This window comes from Pelophylax lessonae, assembly GCF_965119305.1.
Source record: "Pelophylax lessonae genome assembly, chromosome: 9".
Classification (NCBI taxonomy): domain Eukaryota; kingdom Metazoa; phylum Chordata; class Amphibia; order Anura; family Ranidae; genus Pelophylax; species Pelophylax lessonae.
Window position 1 is genome coordinate 241017274 of NC_138776.1, and position 16341 is coordinate 241033614.

General features: G+C 47.4%; 1 protein-coding gene across 1 annotated transcript in view; it reads left to right on the forward strand.

Annotated features, from left to right (window-relative positions):
* Positions 1–820: 820 nt before the first annotated feature.
* ZDHHC5 (zDHHC palmitoyltransferase 5) overlaps positions 821–16341 on the forward strand; it is a 100193-nt gene continuing 84672 nt past the window's right edge. The window contains exon 1 of the mRNA XM_082266752.1: positions 821–968. The gene's annotated coding sequence lies outside the window, so the exon portion shown is untranslated. The remainder of the gene's footprint in view (positions 969–16341) is intronic.

The window sequence follows — 16341 nt, forward strand, 5'->3', positions numbered from 1 at the left end:
AGAAATCAGGGACAGTACCTAGAAATCAGGGTCAGTACCTAGAAATCAGGGACAGTCCCTAGAAATCAGGGTCAGTACCTAGAAATCAGGGACAGTGCCTAGAAATCAGGGACAGTACCTAGAAATCAGGGACAGTCCCTAGAAATCAGGGACAGTACCTAGAAATCAGAGTCAGTACCTAGAAATCAGAGTCAGTCCCTAGAAATCAGGGACAGTACCTAGAAATCAGGGTATGTCCCTATAAATCAGGGACAGTGCCTAGAAATCAGGGACAGTACCTAGAAATCAGGGTCAGTCCCTAGAAATCAGGGACAGTCCCTAGAAATCAGGGTCTTTGGGAGGAAACCCACGCAGAGCGCGCCTATATTTGTGCGAAACGCGTCAACCGTCCACTCTCTACGTCGTCTGATGCTCATTTCACAGTTTTTTCAGAATAAATGGATTTGGACTCCAGCAAGGGACAACTGCTGCCAATATAAAACAGGCATTGCAGTCACTTGCTCCTAATAAAGGACACAGCAGCTTCTCTCAATGACCGGTGGGAAGCTTCAGGCAAGAAAGCCTGTCGGCCGCCATTTTTTCGGAGACCAAGCGCAGACAATCTTCATAGCCGCCAAATAAGGAAAAGCCCACACGCTCTGCTGTGAGAGGAAATCCCTTCGCCTGTATTCCACCAATCAGCTGCTGACTTGGGACGAGGAAGTGATGGTACCGCACACACCTAGGCAGCTCAGTACGCAAGCGGGCAGGAGGCTCTCCACCAATCACTGGGCGCGGATGGCGAGTTCATGAATGACGTCTATGGGCGCAGCGACCAATCAGGGCTCACTAGGCCCGAGAGCAGAGAGGAGTGAAGTGTCGGGGAGACGCGAGCGGACGGAAGGATATTTGGGGGGGCCCTGAATTTTTCCTGTCCCCGCCTAGGAGTTTGTGGGCAGAGAGCGGGGAGCCGGCGAGCAGCGGCACAGGTGAGGTGTGGGAGAATGGACCCTGCTGGTGGAGGTGGGTGGTGTGTGTCTGCCGGCGGTGTGCCCTCTTCTACAGGTGACCTGGCCAGGGCTCCCCCCTATTATACATAGTCCATTCCTTCCTCCTCTATGGCTGCACACTCACCTCTTCCTGGGGGCACCTTCCATCCTCCAGGAGGAGGGGGGGGGGGGATCATCCCTGCATGGGATCTCTGGGCTCCTATAGGATTGGCCAGGGATCTGATTCCCCCCCCCTTCCAAGTCACCTTTTGTGTCTGTCCAATACCCACCCTTCTGGCACAATCCTCTGCATACAGCAATAATAGACCCCCTACAGGAACTATAGATCCCCCTACAGGAACTATAGATCCACCTGTGATAATAGATCCACTACAGGAACTATAGATCCCCAGCGACAGTCTCCCATACAGGAACTATAGATCCCCAGCGACAGTCTCCCATACAGGAACTATAGATCCCCAGCGACAGTCTCCCATACAGGAACTATAGATCCCAAGCAACAGTCTCCCATACAGGAACTATAGATCCCCAGCGACAGTCTCCCATACAGGAACTATAGATCCCCAACGACAGTCTCCCATACAGGAACTATAGATCCCCAGAGACAGTCTCCCATACAGAAACTATAGATCCCCAGCGACATACTCCCATACAGGAACTATAGATCCCCAGCGACATACTCCCATACAGGAACTATAGAACCCCCTGTGACAATAGAGCCCCTACAGGAACTATAGACCCCTGTGCCAATATATCCTCCTCAGGAATTATAAATCCCAGCGACAATATCCCCTGCAGGAACTATAGATCCACTGCGACTAGATCCCCCTGTGCCAATAGATCCTCTACAGGAATTATAGATCCCCAGCAACAATATCCCCTACAGGAACTATAGATCCCCTTGTGCCAACAGATCCCCTAGATGAACTATAGATCCACCTGTGACAATATCCCCTACAGGAACTATAGACCCCCAGCAACAATATCCCCTACAGGAACTATAGATCCACCTGTGACAATATCCCCTACATGAACTATAGAACCACGTGTGACAATATCCCCTATAGGAATTATAGACCCCCAGCAACAATAGTTCCTACAGGAACTATAGATCCCCAGTGACAATATCCCCTACATGAAATATAGTTCCCCCTGTGACTAGACCCCCCTGTGCCAATAGATCCCCAGCGACAATATCCCCTACAGGAACTATAGATCCACCTGTGACAATATCCCCTACATGAACTATAGATCCACGTGTGACAATATCCCCTATAGGAATTATAGACCCCCAGCAACAATAGTTCCTACAGGAACTATAGATCCCCAGTGACAATATCCCCTACATGAAATATAGTTCCCCCTGTGACTAGACCCCCCTGTGCCAATAGATCCCCAGCGACAATATCCCCTGCAGGAACTATAGTTCCCCCTGTGACTAGACCCCCCTGTGCCAATAGATCCCCTACATGAATTATAGATCCCAGCGACAACATCCCCTACAGGACCTATAGATCCCCAACAACAATATCCCCTACAAGAAATATAGATCCCCAACAACCATATCCCCTAAAGGAACTATAGATCCCCAGCGACCAGATCCCCCTACAGGAACTATAGGTCCCCAGCGACTAGATCCCCTACAGGAAATATAGATCCCCAACAACAATATCCCCTACAGAAAATATAGATCCCCAGCGACAATACCCCCTACAGGAACCATAGATCCCAAGCGACCATATCCCCTACAGGAATTATAGATCCCCCGGTGACTAGATGACCCTGTGACAATAGATCCCCTACTTGAACTATAGACCTCCCTGTGACAATAGATACCCACAGGAACTATAGACCCTTCTGCGACAATAGACCAACCACCCACATTAACTATAGATCCCTTACATTAACCAAAGACCTCCCATCGACAATAGATCTCCTACAGGAACCATAGATCTCTGGACAATAGATCCCCCCACAGGAACTATAAATCCCCCAGGAACTATAGAACACCTGTGACAATAGACTCCCCACAGGAACTATAGATCCCCTACATTAGCTATAGACCTCCCAGCGACAATAGATCCCCTACAGGAACCATATATCCTCCCAGGGACAGTAGATCCCCCACAGGAACTATGGATCCCCCAGCGACAATAGACCCCCCACAGAACTATAGATTCCCTACAGGAACTATAGACTTCCCAGCCACAATAGATCCCCTACAGAAACAATCTAAGGTCCCCAATTCATACAATGGACAATTTAGACAGGGGCCAATTACCCTGCTGGCATGTCTTTGGAGCAGCATTTTCCAACCGGGGCGCCTTGGCAAAATGCCTAAAAATTGCCCACAAATGATATAGAAGCGGGCGTGTGGATAAAGCTGCCTCTTAGTTGCACAAAGCCACAGGGTTATCATTGGGCACCAATACAACCGTCTATCAGCCGGCGTCCTAACGACCAATGGCATCACCAGTTGATAAGAAGGATGTCAGTCACCTGCATGGCATCCTTGTGTGACCCCCCCCCTGCCCCTCTCCATCAGCATTGAGGGCACCTTAGCTGAGTTACATAGTTAGGTTGAAAAAAGACACAAGTCCATCCGGCTTAACCAATAAAAAAACAGTATTCAAAACCCAACCATACAATCCCATATACACAATCCTATACCCGCAGTTTATCCAGAGGAAGGCGGAAAAACCCAGCAAAGAATCATCCAATTTGCTACAGCAGGGGGAAAAATTCCTTCCTGATCCCCCGAGAGGCAATCGGATATTCCCTGGATCAACTTTACCTATAAATATTAGTACCCACTTATATTATGTACACCCAGGAAAGAATCCAGGCCTTTTTATAGCAATCTAGTGAGCTGGCCAGAACCACCTCTGGAGGGAGTCTATTCCACATTTTCACAGCTCTTACGGTGGAGAAACCTTTCCGTATTTGGAGATGAAATCAGTTTTCCTCTAGATGTAAAGAGTGCCCCCTTGTCCTCTGTGTTGACCTTAAAGTGAACAACTCAACACCAAGTTCACTATATGGACCCCTTATGTATTTATACCTTTATATCTTTTCTCATAGCTGAGGTCCTCCATGCTTCTTATCAGTTTGGTTGCTCTTCTCTGCACTTTCTCCAGTTCCCCGATATCCTTTTTGAGAACTGGTGCCCAAAACTGAACTGCAAATTCCAGATGAGGTCTTACTAATGATTTGTACAGGGGCAAAATTATATCTCCCTCTCTGGAGTCCATGCCTCTGGTAATACAAGAAAGGACTTTGCTTGCTTTGGAAACGGCAGCTTGGCATTGCATGCTATTATTAAGCTTAGGATCTTACAGGGCTTTTCAAGCTACGGCCCTCCAGCTGTTGCGGAACTACACGTCCCATGAGGCATTGTGAATCTCTGACATTTACAGACATAACTAGGCATGATGGGAATTGTAGTCCCTGAGTTAGCTGGAGGGCCAAAGTTCGGACACCCCTGTAGGTAGATCCTAAGCCTAATAATATCTTGATCTACCAGAACACCTAGATCCTTCTGGGTGATGGAGAAAAGAAACATTGGATTACTAGTCAGTACTAGTTTGCAAAAGTGAATTTGCTTTTGGAAGAATAAATCGCCTCCAACGTTGGGTGTCCTACTTGTGTGGATGTCGCTGCATTATGTAAAAGATTTTTACATTTTAGAATGGGGCGCCTCAAGACTGTCCTTCATTTTTAAAGGATGCCTTGGCTAAAAAAAGATTGAGAAACACTGCTTTGGAGTGTGGGAGGAAACCCAGGCAGGCACAGGGAGGACAAGCAAACTCCACGCAGGCACAGGGAGGACAGGCAAACTCCATGCAGGCACAGGGAGGACAGGCAAACTCCACGCAGTCACAGGGAGGACAGGCAAACTCCACGCAGGCACAGGGAGGACAGGCAAACTCCACGCAGGCACAGGGAGGACAGGCAAACTCCACGCAGGCACAGGGAGGACAGGCAAACTCCACGCAGGCACAGGGAGGACAGGCAAACTCCACGCAGGCACAGGGAGGACAGGCAAACTCCACGCAGGCACAGGGAGGACAGGCAAACTCCACGCAGGCACAGGGAGGACAGGCAAACTCCACGCAGGCACAGGGAGGACAGGCAAACTCCACGCAGGCACAGGGAGGACAGGCAAACTCCACGCAGGCACAGGGAGGACAGGCAAACTCCACGCAGGCACAGGGAGGACAGGCAAACTCCACGCAGGCACAGGGAGGACAGGCAAACTCCAGGCAGGTAGTGTCATGGTTGAGATTTGAACCGGCGACCCTAGTGGTGCTAGGCGGAAGTGCTAACCACTGCCCAAATTTCTACTATTTTAACCACTTCTGGACCAGGCCTTTTTCTGATGCTTGTTGTTTACAAGTTAAAATCTGTTTTGTTTTTTTTTGCTAGAAAATTACTAAGAACCTCCAAACATATTATTATTATATAGTATTTATATAGCGCCGACAGTTTACGCAGCGCTTTACAACTTGAGGGTAGACAGAACAAATACAATACACTTTAATACAGTAGGAATCAGAGGGCCCTGCTCATTAGAGCTTACAATATAATCTAATTATATATATTTTTAGCAGAGACCCTAGAGAATAAAACGGAGATCGTTGCAATATTTTTTAATCGCACCGTATTTGCGCAGCGCTCTTACAAACTGATTTTTCTTTGGAAAAAATTAACTTTTTTAACCACTTCAATACAGGGCACTTTCACCCCCTTCCTGCCCAGGCCAATTTTCAGCTTTTAGCGCTGTTGCATTTTGAATGACAATTGCGCGGTCATGCAACACTGTACCCTAAACCAAATTTTATGTCATTTTTTTTCCCACAAATAGAGATTTATTTTGGTGGTATTTGATCACTGCCAGGTTTTTTCTTTTTTGGTGCACAAATAAAAAAAGACCGAAAAGTTTGAAAAAAAAAAAAAAAGTTTTTTTGTTTTATACAATTTTATAAATGGATACATTTTTTCCTGCACTGCTAGGCATTGATGAGGAGGCACTGATGGGGTGGCACTGATAGGCGGCACTGCTGGACACTGATAGGCGGCACTGATAGGCGGCACTGATGGGCAATAATGGGCACTGGAGGGCGGCACTGATAGATGGCGATGATGGGCACTGGCGGGCAGCACTGATGGGGAGGGCACTGGCGGGCTCCCTGAGCCCTGATTGCCATCCCTGGTGGCCATGGTGGGCTTCCCTGGGGTTATGGGTGGGCATCCCTGGGGTCATGGGTGGGCATCCCTGGTGGTTCTAGTGGCACCCCTTCCGCAAGGGTCTGCACTGGTAATCAATGCTCTGATTACCAGCCAGTGCAGACCCCCCCCCCCCCCCCCCCCTGTCAGGAGAGCCACAGATCAGCTCTCCTCTACTCGTGCACAAACTGATGCCTCGTACACACACATCGATTATTGGCCGTGAATTTTCGGCCAACGTCCGATCGGCCGATTTTCAGCTTGTTAGTATGATGCTTCCGACAACTGACTCCGACTTTTCGGCCGAAAAAAATCTGGTGTGCAGGCTATAAAATTTTTGTTGGCCGTCAACATAACAGCCGATTTTCCGTCAGTCAGTACAGATTTCGGCAGACAAAAATCTGATGAGCAAAACTGGGCATGCTCAGAGAAGAAAAAACACACGGAAAGTAAACCATCACATGACATCACTTCTGAAGTAGATTTTTGTTGGGCGAGAAAATTCGTGTGCAGTCTAGGCACATTCCAACCAACAAAACACCACTCTGGACAAAAGTCGGACGATCAGTCGGCCGATAATCGTTGCGTGTGTACGGGGCATAAGGAAAGCCGATCAACGGCTCTTACTATGTGACCAGCCGTGATTGGACACAGCTGGTCACATGGTAAAGAGCCTACGTCCGTAGGCTCTTTACCGGGATCGGAGATGCGGTGTGTCAGAGTGACACGCCGCATCACTGATCGCGAGCGCATTATCCTGCCGCTGTCACATGACGTCCGGTCAGGATAATGCAACCACCTTCCGGCCATCAATCGCCTTTAGGGCGAATGGGAAGTGGTTAAATTTAGAAATAAGAAAACAGTAAAGTTAGCCCAATTTTTTTCTATAATGTGAAAGACAATGTTACGCCGAGTAAATAGATACCCAACATGTCATGCTTCAAAATTGTGCACGCTCGTGGAATGGCGACAAACTTTGGTACTTAAAAATCTCCATAGGCGACACTTTAAAAATGTATACAGGTTACCAGTTTAGAGTTACAGAGGAGGTCTAGGGTTAGAATTATTGCTCTCACTCTAATGATTGGGGTGATACCTCACATGTGTGGTTTGAACAGCGTTTACATATGCGTTCGCTTCTGTGCGCGAGTGGGGACAGGGTGCTTTAATTTTTTTTTCCTATTTATTTTATTTTTTATTTTTACACAGTTTTTTTGATCATTTTTTTTATTCCTATTTTAAGGAATGTAAACATCCCTTGTAATAGAAATAAGCACGACAGGTCCTCTTTAATGTGAGATCTGGGGTCCAAAAGACCTCACATCTACACTAAAAAAAAAAAAAAAGTATTTTTTCATTAAAAAAAAAAGTAATTTTTTTCATTATAAAAAAAAAAATGGGCTCTTTAAATCTGTTGCTAGGAAGCAGCGTATGACGTCGCTCCAGGTCCTCCAAGGCTATAGAGTGAGAGAGTCGACTTCCTGCCTGAGGGGACATCGGACTGGATCCATTTCCCCGCTAACCGACGGGTCCGGTAAGTGGGGAAAATGACCGGGGAGGAGGGGGGGGGGGGGACCTCTCCCGCCGCCTATAAGGGTGATCCTGCAGCGAATCCGCCGCTGGGGCCACCTTTTATGTTAAAGCGGACCGCCCGCCGTTTTAAAGAGGTTGTAAACTCGTTTAAAAAAATTTTTTTTTTTTTTTACAACCTGCAAGAGAAAGACATAATGAGCTAGTATGCATCGCATACTAGCTCATTATAAAATACTTACCTTAGAACGAGCCCCCGCCGTGCCTCCCGCTTACCTCTATGACGGGCGACATGTTCAGTCGCCCGTCTTCCGTGATCGCGGCATCCGGCCATCTGATTGGCCGGAGTCGCGGTGACGTCACTCCCGCGCACGCGCGCGGGAGCCGACGGTCACGGCACGGGGCTCTGAAGGAACGGCACGATCGGCCGTTCCTTCAGAGCGCATGCGCCAGTGACGTCACTGGCTGCATTAAAGGTAAATATCTCCTAAACCGTACATGTTTAGGAGATATTTACAGTACCTATAGGTAAGCCTTATCATAGGCTTACCTATAGATACAAGTGTCAGAGGAGGGTTTACTTCCTCTTAAAAAAAAAAAAAAAAAACCGGGGTTATGGCAGCTATCTGCTGCCATTACCCAGGTATTTAATGTCAAAGTACCGACGTAAATACACAGTGGGCGGTCCGTAAGTGGTTAAGGATGAATTCACTTTTATGAAAAAAATAATTGATATTTTTGTAGAAAAAAAAAATGTGCATTTATAATTTTTTTCCAGCAGGAGCCGGGATGGCATCTGTAGATCACAAGTGCAATGTGGACTCCTGCTGACATGTCCTCCGGCTTTCTACCCGTACCTCCTGTGTAGGCTTTCTGATTTGAAAGTCAAAGGACATGTTGGTGGACTACAAGAGCGCTCCTCAGCGCCCCCCACAGCCCACTGAAACTAGAAGTTCATCTGCTGCAGTGGAAAACGATACTTGTAGTTTAATTATTCACAGGGACGTGTGGATTGAGTGTGGATTGAGTGTGGATTGAGTGTGGATTGAGTGTGGATTGAGTGTGGATTGAGTGTGGATTGAGTGTGGATTGAGTGTGGATTGAGTGTGGATTGAGTGTGGATTGAGTGTGGATTGAGTGATGCGGCCATGTGGGTGGAGCCTCGCACAGCCATGCTCTTTTCAAAAGGTGACAGTAGGTGTGGGGAGAAGGACCCTCTCCTGCTGGGCACTGGGGCAGGTGTTGGAAAATTTACGGGTTACTTATCCTTTTCTCAACCTTTACAACACGAAGGAACCTTTGAAACAACTTTCTTGTCTCAGGGAATCCCTGCTAAAATTTGTGTGTGTATGTGTGTGTGTGTGTGTATATATATATATATATATATATAAGAGCTGCACAATTAATCGTTAAAATATTGCGATCTCGATTCAACCCCCCTGACGATCTTAATTCGGAAATTCCACGATTCATACAGTTCAGAGCTGTTTTCTGTTCGATAACAACTGTCAAAAAAAAAAAAGCCTCTGGCAAATGTTTATCAACATTGCTCAGGCTTGGAGATAACTATAAACTCGTTTTACAATGTATCATTTCGTTCTTTTAGATCAAATGGTTGAACTTCGGTCTGTAAGCCTGGGTTCACAGATATGCGATATCAGACATCGCATGTAATTCGCACGCATTGCTGTGCAGATCACACGCGATTTCTATGCAAATGTGAATTCAGCCATTGATTCGCACAAAAAAGGTGCAGGAACCTTGTGTAGGTGTGTGATTCCTAAAGAACTTTTTAGTTGGGTTTAGCCATCATCCCGGGTAAAATTTTGCATATGGGGTTGGTGCCTCAGTTCAAAATTGGGACTTTATGGGCTTAATATGTGTGAGTTCATAAGAAAGTATTCATTTTTACTTAAAAGATAATTTATTATATGTTAACCATATAATGTAACAATATTCAATAGAGTATTTCAGAGAATTCATGTATATTATATATACTGTGTGGGTTACAGACCCATAGGTGATTGTGAGTAGGAAAGAAAGAAGGAAGTAGTGACAATGTGCTTAGGGTGACAATCACTAGCTCTCTATTGTTCCACGCTTGGGTGAAGCGTCGGATCCATAGGGATGCCAAAATAATTATATTACTAAAATATTAACATATTCACATCTTAATCCAGATTGGATCAGAACAAGGACATTATTAGATGCTCCCTGGCCAAAAATAAATATATGAACTAACCAAGTGAGTACCTAAACAGATACTAAAATTTATTAAAACATATATCTTGAAAATAAACTTACACTCTTCAAATTATACTCTAGCAGCAGTGACTACACGATTCATATGTGATAGATAAGGACCTGAGACAGAAACCAGAGGCAGAATCTTTTTCCTAACAAAGTACGTCTTTTTTATTATATGACCAAAGGAAAAATATTCCGACTGGCTCAAAAAATACATACTTAAATATTCCATTTACTATATTCCAGATGTGGTGACACACCTCCCTTGATAAAGGCCTAACGGCCGAAACGCGTAGGACTTTGAAACATCCTCCCTATGGATCCGACGCTTCACCCAAGCGTGGAACAATAGAGAGCTAGTGATTGTCACCCTAAGCACATTGTCACTACTTCCTTCTTTCTTTCCTACTCACAATCACCTATGGGTCTGTAACCCACACAGTATATATAATATACATGAATTCTCTGAAATACTCTATTGAATATTGTTACATTATATGGTTAACATATAATAAATTATCTTTTAAGTAAAAATGAATACTTTCTTATGAACTCACACATATTAAGCCCATAAAGTCCCAATTTTGAACTGAGGCACCAACCCCATATGCAAAAAAAAGGTGCAGGAACCTTTTTTTTTTTTTTTTTTTTTTTCCCCTGCACTGGTTTCGCATTGCAATCCAATTCCTGTCTGAATCCGCAGTTCGCACTGCTATCTGCGAACCAATCCAGGGTTGTCATCAACTTTGTATTGATACCTGCCGTGGTTCGCAGAGGGCAGTGCCTACAGGGGAGATGCAATGCGGGAACCTGCACTAGAATCGCGCTGGTTCCCGCATCGCACAGGGCTTGACAAATTTGCTTGAAATCGAGGAGCCAGCTAAAAAAGTTAGGAGCCATTTTTTTTTTTTTCACGCATGCCGAATGGCCGGCTTCTGTCGGACTGGCTGCCATACACACAGGCCCAATGGCGGCCAGTTTTTAACGAACCGGCTGATGTTGCCCGGCATTGGACCCGTGTATACTTTGTTTACTTCTGAGAGATATTAAAGGAACACTTCAACCACCATGACCACTTCAGTGATTTGATGCTGGTATATTTACAATAGTTGCACCCCTAGCACGTGTGACTTACTGTTGGCTGGTTCTGCTGCTGGCGGGTACTGCTGGCTGGTTCTGCTGTGGGTACTACTGGCTGGTTCTGCTGTGGGTACTGCTGGCTGGTTCTGCTGTAGGTACTGCTGGCTGGTTCTGCTGTAGGTACTGCTGGCTGGTTCTGCTGTAGGTACTGCTGGCTGGTTCTGCTGTAGGTACTGCTGGCTGGTTCTGCTGTGGGTACTGCTGGCTGGTTCTGCTGTGGGTACTGCTGGCTGGTTCTGCTGTGGGTACTGCTGGCTGGTTCTGCTGTGGGTACTGCTGGCTGGTTCTGCTGTGGGTACTGCTGGCTGGTTCTGCTGTGGGTACTGCTGGCTGGTTCTGCTGTGGGTACTGCTGGCTGGTTCTGCTGTGGGTACTGCTGGCTGGTTCTGCTGTGGGTATTGCTGGCTGGTTCTGCTGTGGGTATTGCTGGCTGGTTCTGCTGTGGGTATTGCTGGCTGGTTCTGCTGTGGGTACTGCTGGCTGGTTCTGCTGTGGGTACTGCTGGCTGGTTCTGCTGTGGGTACTGCTGGCTGGTTCTGCTGTGGGCTGGTACTGCTGGCTTGTTCTGCTGTGGGTACTGCTGGCTGGTTCTGCTGTGGGTACTGCTGGCTGGTTCTGCTGTGGGTACTGCTGGCTGGTTCTGCTGTGGGTACTGCTGGCTGGTTCTGCTGTGGGCTGGTACTGCTGGCTGGTTCTGCTGTAGGTCCTGCTGGCTGGTTCTGCTGTAGGTCCTGCTGGCTGGTTCTGCTGTAGGTCCTGCTGGCTGGTTCTGCTGTAGGTACTGCTGGCTGGTTCTGCTGTGGGTACTGCTGGCTGGTTCTGCTGTGGGTACTGCTGGCTGGTTCTGCTGTGGGTACTGCTGGCTGGTTCTGCTGTGGGTACTGCTGGCTGGTTCTGCTGTGGGTACTGCTGGCTGGTTCTGCTGTGGGTACTGCTGGCTGGTTCTGCTGTGGGTACTGCTGGCTGGTTCTGCTGGCTGGTTCTGCTGTGGGTACTGCTGGCTGGTTCTGCTGTGGGTACTGCTGGCTGGTTTTGCTGTGGGCTGGTTCTGCTGTGGGTACTGCTGGCTGGTTCTGCTGTGGGTACTGCTGGCTGGTTCTGCTGTGGGCTGGTTCTGCTGGCTTGTTCTGCTGTGGGTACTGTGGGCTGGTACTGCTGGCTTGTTCTGCTGTGGGTACTGCTGGCTGGTTTTGCTGTTGGTACTGCTGGCGGGAAATGCTGGCTCCTGAGACACATGACAGACAACAGAGTGTGTGCGGAGCGGTGCAGTGGGAATCATACAGAGCCGATACTTCCTGTATCTTTCCCCTCACAGGCGGAGTGCATTTGATATCAATCCGCCTGTGACAGGATGGAGCCGGAACTACACAGGAAGCATCGGCTCTGTTCTGTCACAGCTGACAGACACCGTTCTGTCTCCAGACATCCAAAGTCTCCTGCGAGGTGCGGGAGTCTCCCGCATGTGGGCGCTGCACTTAAGGGCATCAGGGAGCCACAGCCCGCATGCGGGAGACTCCCGCACCTCGCAGGAGACTTTGGATGTTTGGCGACAAGACCCCCTCCGGCAGTGTAACCCAGGCACCAGGCCGCTAATTCTAGTCGCCAATGCGACTGGGGTTTGTCGAGCCCTGGCATTGCATATGTGTGAACCTAGGGTAATTGAGGGCAGTTTTACCACTTGAAGACCAAGCCTTTTTCTGACACTTGTTGCTTACAAGGTAACATCTGTATTGTTTGCTGGAAAATTAGGGATCGACCGATTATCGGCACAGCCGATATATCGAGGGCCGATATATAGGAAAAGGCCCCGGAGGTTACCGATATTGCCGATATTTCGGAAAGTTCTTGTACTGGAGTGATGCCTGCAGCTAGAGGCATCACCCCGGTACCGGCGTCCATAGCTGACAGTCGGCTGTCTTGTAATGACAACCGATGCGGCTGAGAAGCCGCTCGGCTGTCAATACAAGGATCGGGAGGGGATGCTGCCTCCTTCCTTTTGTTATAGCATAAGTCACTTCTGACAGCTTTTCCCAACACCAAGAGATAAAAAGGAGATGTTTTTCCTTTTCAGTATGCCTGTACGCTATTAGTGTTTACGTGAGTATCTGTGTATATCCGAGTATGGTCGTGCGTGGTCATTTTTGTTCATGAGTATTCAGCACCCAGGCTTCCTAGGTGCAGAACTGGGCAGCCCTGCCCAATGCAGTCCCAATACATAGACAAGCCAATTGTTCAGTTCAATACATCACAATCTTCTGCAGTGATTGAAGCGTTTGTTACCCTAATAAAAAAAAAAAAAAAGTTGATCCTGTTCCTTTAAAGCATGTTATACATCACAGTGCTTGTGCTGTGTAATTTGGCCCTCTGTTTTACCTGAAATACCTGCCTGGTTCTGCAATTCCCTCTGTAAACTGACCACGGTCTATCATGGCTGCTGAGCCCTGACACCGTGGTCAGTTTACGTGCCTCTACCCTCCACAGCTCTCCTCCCTGCTCTCCCCCTGCCTGTCAGCTAGTGATAGTGCCCGTCCCTCCCCTCCTGCTGCTGAAATTACATTAAAATTGTCATACAATCCTCTGTGTTTAATAATGTTAGGTGCCTTATAAAAAAAAAAAGTGTTTTATACCTTACATAAGAGCGCCGTTCACGTGTCTGGCCGCCTCTCTCCTCCTGACTGACGTCAGTGGGGGGGGGGGGAGGGGGTTCTTGGCCCCTCCTGCTGTAGCTGTCAGATTGAGAGAGGCGGCCGATGACGTGAGCACCTAGAGGCGCTCTGAAATATGGTAAAAGAACAGCTTTGTGCTGTCTAAAGCCTCGTGACTTTGTTCGGGGCCCCAAGCACCCAGCCGGCACGTCCACCGGCTGGATGGAGTCCCGATCAATGCCGGAAACGGCTTTGATCGGGTCTCCGATGACGTAACACGGATGCGGCGTTCATGACGTCACTTCCGGGTTACTGTGCTGCAAAACGCAGCAAATTTAAAAAACGGCTGTATGCAAAAACGCCGTTTTCGGTGTTTTGCATAAATGGAAGTGTAGTGGAGGGGTTTGGGGTCTTTTAGACCCTCGATCCCTCCATAAAGAGTACCTGTCACTGCATATTGGTGTCACAAGGGATGTTTACATTGCTTGTGACAGCAATAAAAGTGATCAGATTAAAAAAAAAAAAAAACATGTAATAAAGTAAAAAAAAAAAAATAGGAAAAAAAAATGTAGCCGCCCACGTCACCGTTAGCTCGCGCACAAAAAAAACGTATACGGAAGTCAAGCCGCGAATTAAATCGCTGTTCAAAGCACACATGTGAGGTATCGCCGCGATCGCCAGAGCGTGGGCAATAATTAAAAAAAAAAAAAAGAGCTACTCTCCAACTCTAAACTGGTAACTGTTAAATAAATTTAAAGCGTCGCAGATTGAGATCTCTATTGACCGTAGTTTGTCGCCATCCCACGGGGGGGGGGGGCGCAATTTTAAACTGTAACATGTTGGGTATCTATTTACTTGGCATGACATCATCTTTCACAATATACAAAAAAATGGCCTAACTTTACTGTTTAGTATTTTTTAAATGCAGTGAAATGTGCTTTTTCTAAATTCTTCCAACAAAATGGCGTTTTAAAGACCGCTGCGCAAATACCGCGTGACAAAAAATTTTGCAATGACCGACATTTTATTCTCCAGAGTCTTTGCTAAAAAAAATATATATAATGTTTGGGGGTTGTAAGTAGTTTTCTAGGAAAAAATACTGGTTTAAACTTGTAAACAAAAAGTGCCCGAAATAGGGCTGGGGCTTAAGTGGTTAACCTCTTCCTTCCGCGTGGACGCATATATGCGGCTTCTCGGCGGGTGGGCTTCAACGCCAAGAGTTTGCATATATGCAACCCTTTGTAAACACAAAACTGTCTCCCAGCTGTCATTGGCTGGGTCGGGAAAGCTCCTGATGCGATCAGGAGCTTTCTGATCATGTGACAGCCAATCACAGGTTACATGAATGGAATGCCTGCCTTCGCCTCCCGCCATTTTGAAGTTCCTAAAGGTCCTGGAGGCGGCGGCAGGAAGGGGTTAATGCCTTGTCTGGAGTTGAGCTTTAATTTCAGGTTTAGCGGTAAAGTGTCTACATGACTTTTTTATTTCGGCTCCCCAGGACACACTGGGTGATTGAGCAACTACAATGCTTGTATAAAGTTGTGCAATAGGGAGCCAAAATTGTGCATGGAACAAATCGTCTAGGGAGGTGAAATTTGGCAATCAAAAACGTAGACGGCCATGGGTGTTCTAGTTCTGGATTTAATAATCGCATGCAGTGCCAGTCTGTGGCTGTGTCATAGTCCAACTTTGGATTCAATAGGTAGTTCAGTTTTGGTACCAGTTCACAAGAAGGATTTCCTGGAACTGGTAAGATTGGCAGGCTTATCACACTTTAATACTAAATGATATCTTTAATCCCAAAAAATGATCTATGCATATCCACTGTTTAAAGATGAATTCCAGGTTTGGATATTTTATACATAGTTACATTGGTCCAACTGGAAAAATTGGAGATCACTGGAGTGGCTCAATGCAGCATGGCAGCCACTTGGCGTGGGACCTGGAACAATTGGCGATCACTGGAGTGGCACAATGCAGCATGGCAGCCACTTGGCGTGGGACCTGGAACTATTGGAGATCACTGGAGTGGCTCAATGCAGCATGGCAGCCACGTGGCCTGGGACCTGGGAAAATTGGAGATCACTGGAGTGGCACAATGCAGCATGGCAGCCACTCGGCCTGGGACCTGGGAAAATTGGAGATCACTGGAGTGGCACAATGCAGCATGGCAGCCACTTGGCTTGGAACCTGGAAAAATTGGAGATCACTGGAGTGGCACAATGCAGCATGGCAGCCACTTGGCGTGGGACCTGGAAAATTGGAGATCACTGGAGTGGCACAATGCAGCATGGCAGCCACTTGGTGTGGGACCTGGAACAACTGGAGATCAGTGGAGTGGCACAATGCAGCATGGCAGCCACTTGGCTTGGAACCTGGAAAAATTGGAGATCACTGGAGTGGCTCAATGCAGCATGGCAGCCACTTGGCGTGGGACCTGGAAAAATTGGAGATCACTGGAGTGGCACAATGCAGCATGGCAGCCACTTGGTGTGGGACCTGGAACAATTGGCGATCACTGGAGTGGCACAATGCAGCATGGCAGCCACTTGGCTTGGGACCTG